The sequence below is a fragment of the Quercus lobata genome, chromosome 3, assembly GCF_001633185.2.
Source record: "Quercus lobata isolate SW786 chromosome 3, ValleyOak3.0 Primary Assembly, whole genome shotgun sequence".
Classification (NCBI taxonomy): domain Eukaryota; kingdom Viridiplantae; phylum Streptophyta; class Magnoliopsida; order Fagales; family Fagaceae; genus Quercus; species Quercus lobata.
In genome coordinates, this window is record NC_044906.1 from 35,965,370 (window position 1) to 35,976,745 (window position 11,376).

Here is an 11,376-nt window from a genome sequence, read left to right on the forward strand (position 1 = left end):
TCCGAAGCTCCATACGGGTCGGTTGCAGGTTATGATTTCTCCCACCCGAGTCTATCGAGTCGAGTCCAGGTTGGGCACAAACCCGATCCGGACCGACCTGTGGGCACCCCTAAGTACAGTTAACATCAAAACTGACCAACTTGGTCCCTAATTACTAAGAGAAAAATGAATAACGATTTAGGAACCAAGTTGGGTTTAAAAATCAAATTGAGATTTTTTTTTTTTTCAAAATAACCAAATCCCTTAAACAATTTCATTAGTTAGTAAGGTTTTGAAACCATTTAGCAATCTAACAAATCGAGTGCAGAGAACTCGATTTTGTTATGCTAAATCGAGTGTGAAGAGGTCGAGTTCCATGGAACTCGAGTCTCCACAACTCAATTTCCCTGCCAGGCTACAAACTTCATCAAGAAAACATAGAGATGGAGGATTCGCTTGGGTTTGGGTTTGCTGCTGTAGGTGGATTCGCCTGGGTTTCAGACCAAAGAACAAGAAAATATAAAGATGGAGGATTCGCCTGGGTTTGGGTTTGCTGTTGTAGGTGGATTTGCTTGTGTTTGGGTTTGTTGTTTTTGTGATTATCAGAGGGCGTTTTTGTGAAGATCAGAGGGCATGGGTTGGTGAAGTTTCTACTATGGAACTTAAGTGTTTCACTCTCAAGTATGAAACTCGAGTGTGAGACACTTGATTTCCAACTGCAACTAGGCTTCACGTTGCTCGATTTCAAAGAGCAAAATCGAGTCTAATAGACTCGATTTGTTAGATTGCTAAATAGTTTCAAAACCTTACTAACTAATGAAATTGTTTAAGGGATTTGATTATTTTGAAAAAAAAAAAAAATCCATCAAATTGAGCAATTTTGAAAAGTTTTAAACTTGGCTTGCATTAGTCCAAATCCTAGTGGCGTTTGGTATCGGAGAATTCACATTATTCTCGGCATCCAGATTCCTTGGAATTCAATGTCTTGCAATTTGGATGCCTTGGAATATAACTATTCCTATGTTTTGTTTATTTCTAGGAATTTTAAATGAATTTTTTTCCATACTATCCTTATATTTATAACCTAATATCAAAAAATTTAAAAAAAAAATTCCTCCAAGTAAATAATGACAAACAAAATATAAACTATAAATTATGACAAATTTATTAAAACTGTAGTCTAAAATTTCAAAATCACATGTATAATATAAAAATAACTATTTAAATTCTTCTTTTTTTAATGGAAATCATGACATTATGTGTTGGAGCATTTTAATATTAATCAATTAAAATGAATAAATATTACAACGTAAATGTAAAGATGTGAGAGTTAATATGGAAGATGAAGAGTTAGTGAAAATGTTTAATCTCACATTGAAAAGGAGAGAGTCTATTTTATTCCTTTTAATTGTAGTGATTAATGGGCTAATATGAATTGAATAAGATATTGGGCTAGATACGTGCGCAAGGCGGAGGTGAAGGGCGGAGGTATAAATATTTTATTTTAACATCTAACCAATTCCAAATAGGAGATATAAATATTTTATTTTATTTTTGCATTTAAGTTGTTATGGCGAGAAGAGATAAAGATAAGGGAATAGATATTAATAATTTGTTTTATGTTTTATCTCCATTGGTTAAATGATAAATGAAAAATGGTAAAATTGTCAATTTATAACAAATGTAATTTTTTTAAGCTTGGGAATTTGAATACTCACGTGTTTTAAAGAGAATCCACATTCCTACAAGAAAGGGGTTGAGTGGGAATCCAAATACCCAAGCATCTAATTCCCTTATACAATTTGCAACTAAACGTGAGAATCTTTCAACATTCCTAAGCATTTTAAAACTCTACCCCGTACCAAACGTCACCCTAAGTGTTTTATCTGTATTTTATCTTTTTTATAAGTTAGTCAATATTTAGCATGAAAGCATAGTAAATGATACGATAGGCTATGCTTTCATGATAAACAAGTCTAGCTAAAAAAAACATATTTTTTATGGTTAAAAAATATTTATGATTTAGTCATGCACTCAAGTATATACTTGCCATTTTCTCCACACACACACAAAAAAAGTATATACTTGCCATGAAAGCATGAGAATGATATGATTAATTGATTTTAAATAAGCCCTAGCAAAAATAAAAATAAAAATGATATGACTGAACAAACTTCATGAATTTAGTACTTCAACAACTAACAAACTAAAAAACACTATTTGATCAAATAATGGATTAAACCTGTATAATACGAAGAGAATTATATCAAACTAAGTAACTAACTCCATACACACGTACATCCAATAGGATTGTTATGATTTGGTCATAACATTTACACGAAATCATGTAAATGATATGATTATAAACAATATAAAATGATGGACACTTTTACTCAAATCCCATCCTCATACCCTAAAGCCAAAAACTCTTGAAACAACTCCAACCTTTCTATTTTCTGAAATAGAGTTTGCCCCATCCAAAATTTTCACTTACAAATCAAAGCCACCTTGGATGAAGTGAGAAAGTTGAAGCCCAGGCCAAGTTGAAGCTAAGACTTCCCATACTATGTCAAGGTATTGCATTTGAATCGCATAATAAGGGGGCACAAAGCACCCTGCATCAGTCTTCTTTTGTATAAAGGCGGCCATAACCGGCCTCCATTATAATATTCCCTTTTTTAGTGACAATATTGACACTGCTCTTGAACAAATATTCAATAAAAAAATGCAGTGTGTATAATGTCCTAAAAAGGGGAATATCATAATGAAGATCAATTATGGCTAGGGATGGCCATGGATAGGGTATGGATCGGGTATACCCATACCCTACCCAAAATATTTGTCCATGGATACCCTAATATCAATACCCATTAATATCCATACCCGGTCCTTACCCGGATCTATTATCCATGGATATCCATACCCTACCCAAAACCCATTTAAAAAAATGCATAGAATATCATACACCTACAGACCAACCAATCAATAAAGCAAAAAAATTTGATTTTTAAAATAAATAAAAAATCACGAATATACATATTATCAAAATTTTGCTGAAAAAAAAAAGAAAAAAAGAAGATACCATTGTATCTCACTCAGCTTGCTCAGCAAGACTAGCCAAGTAAACCAAATGTTCTCCCTTTCTCCATAGCTTCGTTTCTCAACTCTCTCTCTCTTTTGGAAGCCTTGTGATTTCACCAATTGCTTTCTGTGAAATACGGAGCGGAGAACCAGATGTGTCTCTCTCTCAACACCATGGCTTTGTGTCTTAAGAACCAGATGCCGAAACTATAACTGCCATCAACAACGGCTTCGCAGCAAGCTCGCGTAATGGAGAAAGCTGAGTTGAGTTTGATCAACCATGACCCACTCCAATCACCTTCTCTCGCTGCTCAGGTACATCACAGAAAGCTCTGATCCTGTTCTCTCTCACGATTTTGAAGACTGACCTTCTGTCTCTTTGATTACATTCTCTCTCTCATGACTGTTGATCTGGGTTGATCGAGGTTTTTTTTTTTTTTTTTTTTGAATGGGTTTGATCTGATTGTGTTTGTGTGTTTGAGGAGAGGCAGAGCCGCAGAGAGCTTTGAGAGAAAGAAATTTAGGTTTTTTTTTTTTTTTTTTTTTTTTTTTTTTTTTTTTTTTTTTGTACGGGTCAGGTTTGGATAATATCCATACCCTACCCGCAAAATTCGGGTAATATCCAAACCCTACCCAATTATCTTTACCCATAAAAAATCAGGTATTACCCGAAACATTTGGATCGAGTAGGGTTGGATATCCATTACCTAATGGGTATAGCCATCCCTAATTATGGCCATCTGTGAGAGATCGTGCCCTTGGGCCCATTTGGATCAAGTTAGGCCGAATTGATGTGAACTGGTCGAGTCCAGTTTATGCCTCTAAAAAAATTCAAAATAGTGATTTAACTTATTGTATTTTCCCTAATGCATTGATCGTTTTACAATGCAGCTGTTGCTTTTATTTATATATACAAAGATTAAAGAAAATTCAATTAGAATTTGAAATTAAAATCCAATTTTGCATCATGTGTCTAAATTTATATAAACACCACATCATAATTATCCACTTAAGTTTATATCATGTGCCCACTTAAGTTTTTTAATCATTAAAAGTTTTGTAGTTGAATTGACATCTCCTCTTGTACAAAGTGCTTGGGGGTGCAGGAGGGAAAGGGTTCGAGCTACGGAATTAGCAGCATGTTGTAATTATTTTTCAAAAAAAAAGTTTTTTAATCTTTGTACCAAGTGAGTTAATGAGTGCAAAATACTAAAAATCTAATATTAATGAACTATAAAATTATTTTATATATAAAAAAAAAAAAAAAACCAATCACATATTTTCAATAAAAATAACCACACAACAAAAAACACCACAAGTTCTATCTTATTAAAAATTAGAACAAAAAAATGATCATAAGTAGTATTAAATTTAGGCAAGAATTTTAATTTGTGACTAATTATGTTTACTTAAAAAAAATAATTTGACTAATTATTTATATTTTTATGATAAAAATTGTGTTTAATTTTAAATGTTTTTATACGTATGTATGTGTTACATGCTTTTTTTAAATTTAAAATTTGACTAATATTTATATTTTTATAATAAAAATATTGTTTAATTTTAAATGTATTCATGCGTTTGAATGGGTTACATGCTGGTTTTATTAAAGGGAAAAATAGGAAAACCAAATAAAAGATTGTATACCAATGTGACTAAGATATTACATGGCTTTGGTCCTAAATAAAATTTAAGAGAAATTTTACATGCCTTTGATTCCTAGTTACATTCAATAAATTGAAAAATTACATGGATATTAAACTAATATAGAACCTTTGAGCCTAAGTTACAAGGTGGAAAGGGATTAGGTACCCACCTTGCCCAGTGAAAAAGGTTTTCTAGGCTATGATGGCTAATGATCATGTCACATCATCCATACAACTAAACATGCTATCAATCAAATTGTTGCTTGAAATAAAATGTGTGTGCATGGTGATAAACCCTAATTTTATTATAATCATGATCTTATTTGGAATAAAAGATAAAATATCATGATTGTGTGTGATTTATGTTATCCTAGATCTACCATTCAAGAGGAATTAAAAGTTACCATGCTATTTCATATGTTTGATATAAATTTAAGATCAAAACCTAGTGAATGCATGAACTGAATTAAAAGTTAACATGCTATTTCGTATGTTTGATATAAATTTAAGATCAAAACCTAGTGAATGCATGAACATGTGGGGAACATCCCAAAACATATATAAAAAAAATTAAAAAAAAAATTCAATAACTTGTGAACAACATTCAAACATATAAAAAAAGCATAACAACCAATTAGTATATTTTGATCTAAATTAACATCACGATGATATGAAAAACAAGCTTAAGGAAAGAAAGAATACATGCATGCAAATCCAACACGGTGGAAGAGGCATTTTTGAAGATTCTCAATGGAGTGTAGAGGAGTACTCACTTAATACCTCGAGTCTCAGGAAGACTGAGGTAAGACAAGTCTTTTCCCTAATTTTAGGAAGAGAAATAGAAGGAATTCTTAGAATGGTAGAGAGGTAATTACTCAAATCCTAAATCTTAGGAAGACTAGGAGATGACAAGCCCTTTCCTACTTCAACAAAACTCTAGAAGTAGAGGAAGAGGTTATGGTGTGTCTTAGGTAGGGGTGGCCATTTGTGTTTGTGTGTCAGGTTTGTGTCGTGTCGACTCATAAGTATTTGACTATATGGGTCAACCCTAACTTGACATGTTTATTAAACGGGTCAGGATTCCTCAATCCTAACACAACTCATTTATTAAACGGGTCAGTCATATTGACTTGTTTATCATATTTTATCAAAATGAAAAAAAATAAATAAATAAATAAACTAATTTTAGTGTCAACCAAATTGATATGAATTATGAAAAACCAAACAAATAAATATTTTTAATATAAAATTCAAAACTAACGAGTAACTGTATCACAAATAATAATTCAAGATTAAACATATCTCAATATCACAAATAATCAATCATAATATGTCAAAGAAAATAAACCACAACAACTAATAAGTTTATATACCTAAGGTTTGAAAGGTATATTGGTAAAATGTCATTTAATTAAACGGGTCAGACAGGTCAAACAGGTTCCATGTCATGGATATTAACCTAACACATTTATTAAACGGGTTAGTCTTGTCAACCCAAATATGACACGAATTCTTTAAATCTCAACCCATAATCTACTAATTTCGTATCATGTTGTGTCGTGTCGTGTCGGGTTCGTGAGTCGTGTTGGGTTCGTGGGTCATGTCCAATTTTGTCACCCCTAATCTTGGGATGAAAGGCTCACCCCCATTAATTTAGGGTTGGTGCATTAATTTTGTGGCTGGTAGGAGTGGAGAGCTTGGAAAGGGTTGAAAATCTTGAATTTTCCTAAAGCTTCCCGTAATGGCCATGACAATTAGTAGGGCTAACTTCAACAAATCATATCTCACTTGATTCTAACCAAATAGAAGCCTCAGATGTCTAATTTCCAAAGAAAAAAACTTCATTCACAAATTAACAATGGTTTGAGAGATATTCACAAAATAGTAGATAATGGTCATTTCTTGGAAATGATTTTTCAAGCACAATTAACATTAATAAGCCCCAATTTAACTCTCTTTTGGCATATATATATGCTCCAATTAACTCCATTTCAAAACTCATTGGCCCTAAATCATGACCTAATTATCCCAATTTAAAATATGATTGTACCAATTACTCATAAAATCATTAATGTTTGACCATTTGAATAAGAAAGTGTGAGCAACCTTATTATTAATTTTAGTCCAAACCAATATGATCATGATGCATCACTGATTCCAAATTGAATCGTCACTAGACCAATTAGAATCAATTGTTTATAATCACATGATTAGGGTTGTCCATAGGTTGGTCCGATCCGGGTTTGTTCTCAACTCAGATTCTACCCACTTATATTAGGTGGCAAAAGAAGAGACATGTTGCTATTAAGCACAAGTTAAGTTGGTTTTGGTTTTTGGGGGATAGTGGTCGGTTTCGATCGAATCCAACAAAGGAGTAGCGGTGGTTGATTTTAGTTGTCAGATCTAAACAGATTTGGAGAGATCTCATCAAATCTCACTAGATTTGAGGATGAGAAAGAAGGGAGAGCAATGGTTGACGGAGAGTGGAGGTTTCTAACAAGCTTTATTCTATTGGGTCAATCGAATCGGTTTTCTTCAGGGTTCGAACTCCTAAACTACCACTCATCCCACTACTTGTCGAATTTCAAATGATTCAACCGCAACACTAAGCAAATTGGTAGAGTCTCGGTTTAGGGCCAAAAGGTTCTGGTTGATCGGTGGTTTCTAGTCAAGTTTGGACAACCCTACATGTGATTAAACTTAGTCATGCGAATGCATCATAACCGTGAAAATTTGATTTCATGATTTTTATTTTTAATTCTATGGCCAATTATATCCCATGACACATCTTTTTGATTGTTAAGACTTCAAAATTATATTTACAAAAACAAAGGGTGCAGAACCCATGACAAAACATCCACAAAATTTATTTCCAAGAGACCACTTTGCTAAAGCTAGAGCAGCTTGATTAGAATTTTGTTGAGGATTATTTTAGGAGCCCCAAGCCCAAACCACAACATTATTGGGCTTCTTGACCCATTGACATCCCCCTTTTCATGTTGAAGGCTCAAATCCCATAAAAACCAGGCCCAAAAAAAGCCTAGGGAAGTGTACTTGCCTTTTGGAATTACAATATATAAGATAAGTATTGTTGCACAAACTTTTACTTATAACTGAAAAAGCAACTGAAATCGTAACTTTATTAAGTTACAATTTCAAACTTTGACTGCTAGAGCTTCGTAGTGCTCATTGGTATCAACTTATTTGATGTTTCTGCCTTTTTTTTTTTTTTCTTTTTTCCATTTTTTTTTTCATGAAAACAGAATAAAATATATTTATGTTTAAAAAAGAGAGGTTTTAAAAAATTGTATATAAACAAAATAAATTAAAAGCTAAACAAAGTGAGAATCCGATTCATAGCTACCCTTTTTTTTTTTCTCTTTTGGCAAATTGATAACTTGTTAACTAATTAGTTGAATGTATAGAAATTGAGTAAGCATTTCACCCATAAATCATAAATTATTCATTTTATCCTAAAAAACTGATGTAACATGGTCTAGTGCATTTGACCATCAGTCAAAATTTTGAATTACGACCGGTCATGGGTAGAAGAGAGTTACCCTTCATAATCTGCTGTGATTTCGTAGTTATACTTGTATGATAGATAATTAGACACATTATACTACCGCATGCCCCCACAATTCATTAATTTTCTTTCGGTAAACAATCACAGCAACACTCGATAGCTAAAATGGTCGTAGCTTCCTTCTTGGCTTTATAGCGTCAACTTTTTTATCATGAAGATCATGGTCCCATTGTCCACATGCTTTGAATGATTAACTACTGGTGGGCTCAACCAAAAAAAAATCAAAAGCTTCTGCCACCTATTAGACTGTGTTTTTGTAGGCTATCTATCTAATCCTTTAAACTATAGCGATGGATATGTCTCATCTGCTTTGTCTCACTTATGCCTTTATTGTATCCAAACAACGGACAGGAGAGGCCACAGATTGTAGATTGGCAAATAGTTAATGGCAATGTGTACATTTTGAGAGTGAGCACAAGTACTTGCAGAACATGTTCACATGATCTTTGCATCAGGATTCAAAGGTAATTCGTCAAAAAGGACAGATAAGAGTGCAAAAAATGACAAGAGAGAGTACTGCTTGAACATAAAGTAAAAGCCACACTGTTATGCTTGTTACCAAAGATCAATGATGGAAGCCTCACACTACCATACCTACAAGCAATTCTCAACTTTACTATTTATACACTCCTTAAGGAAGCTGAAATCCTCGATAGAAACAACCTATCACTGAAGTGTCCTACTTTACTCAACCAAAAAGACACCCACTACCCTATAAACTTGCAGACCACTAAACAAACATGAAACATGACATGGGGCCTATATCAATATGCAAGGTAGCTCAGGAGCTGACTTGGGCATGTCATGCAGTTTTTTGGTGCTTGTCCAGCTTTCTTTGACCCGCAACTTCTAGCCAATCCACTACTATACTATTTATTCAAATTAACCATATGACCAAGGCTTTTGATATTACAACCCTACTTAACAGTGTTTCTCCCCTGTTCATGGAAGTATCTTTTGTAACAATTGTCTGCAACCAATGTCTCACAAATATATGGGGTCCATGGTTATGTAATCCCCACCAACTGCGAGACACGATTGCATGCAACCGATGTATAAGGTTATTTTCTCCTGTTCATGCCATCTGCTTTTCGGCCGAAGCATTTCATGTTTTCTCTTTCTTTTTCCTTCCCTTTGTTAGCCATGTTTTGTTCATGCACTTCACTGGATCATTTAAAGGTGAAGTTTTGTTTCCTTTCCAAAAGAAAAAATTATTACAAAGCAGACAATGATGATGGCTCAAAACATTGAGGATCATTGTATGCATTAAGGAACATGCAGTTGGATAACATATACAGATTCTAAAGTTGAGCAAGCGATCAAACATATCTATCATTTCTATGCAATCATGTCAACATTCTCACTTCAGTGAGTCTTATGGACATGAGATCTATATTTGGCTCACATTGTAATAGCAAAGGAAAAACTTTATTAAACATTCTCATTAAAAACTCAATTAATCATTCTATCTCATAAGCATATCTCAAAGTCAATTATCCACCAAAGGCCTTGTAGCTGAATTGGCATCTCCTCATGCATATAGTGCTTGGGGGTCTAGGGGAGAAAGGGTTCGAGCTGCGGGGTTAGTAGCATGTTGTAATTATTTCTCAAAAAAAAAAAAAAAAAGTCAATTATCCTATTCTTTAATCTTCACTAGAAACTTGAATACAATCACTGTTAGATTATAGACGCCTAATGGGCCTTCTTAAATGAGCATTACATTAAGGTTTGTAACTTCATATGATGTAATGAAGGAATACAAGCATCACGATAGGTCAAAAGACATAAAAGAAATAAAAAATGAGAATAGTAATTGTAAAGGCACGATTTGCTCCAAAATCCCAAATGAAGGGTCAATGGCCCAAAGAGCCCAAAACAATAAATTTGTTAGAGAGTAGGCTTGAAGATGAACTTTCAATGAGATAAGTAGATAGTAGTCACAATAGGTTAGTTTTGGTTGGGAAGAATACAACAAACAGTTTAAGCAAGAAAAGCTCTCCTCGGTCAAGTCCGAGGATGATTTGTTCTTATATATTTCTTTCAGATTTATACAAATTTACTGTTCATGAGTGTACAATGATTTTTCCTTTGATTTTCTGATGATCCCTTTGTAATGGGATTTTTCTCCTTTATATTCTCATTCCTTCTTTCATCTCAGCCCTCCACGTGTAGATCAGATTGCTAACTTTGATACTTGTCCCATCAGCACCTTCCTAAAGTCTTTGGGAGTAGCTATAAGGCTGAAGATTACTGTTCAGGTATAACTTCCACATTAATGCGGCCAGAGATTAGATGCAGAGCATTTAATGCGGTAGTAGTAGCTTTCTTCTCAGATATTTCCCAATTCTCTTTTGTTTTATCCCTATTGGATGTTTATCCTCACCAGCACGATTGCTTGTTGCATTGTCCTTGATGAAGGGTCGGACCTTTGACCTCTACTCCATTTAGCCGAGGAGACAGTTCTCCGCAGACAATGTTTCCTAGTTCTTTATGGCCAGACTTCTTTCACAGTTCATTAAGCCCTCGTTAGTATTTACCTGTCTTCAGGCTATCTGACGTCCTCAGACACAGCCCTCGGCCCAATACCTATATCTGGGCCCTTCTTCCCTACAATAATATTCCTTGATATTTTGAATAGCTAGTTAGCAGTTTCAAATGTATAAGAGAAGGATTTTATTGAGAGATAAAGGCAGCTGACTGGTGTACTACCAATGAAATCACAGGGAGGGTCAAAAGCTAGAAAACAAATTGAACTAATCCATGCAAAAAAGAATGATTACAAGAAAACAGAGCTTTTAAAGAGACTTAAATATTCCACTCTTAAACAATTTATTTGCATATGAAAATCACAATTCAAAATGAATTGTCCCAATAGAGTAAGAATGTATCTGTACTGTGTATAAAAACACCTACTCCTTGAGGCAAAAATTGACCAACCAATATAGTCTTAATGATTTCAACGAGACAAAACTTTTAGTTAAGGATATTATTGTAACTTAAAAGGATAGGAACAACTATAGCAACAAAAAAAAATTTAAAAAGTAATGATGGGTCTAAATAATAATTAATAAAGAAAATTGGTAG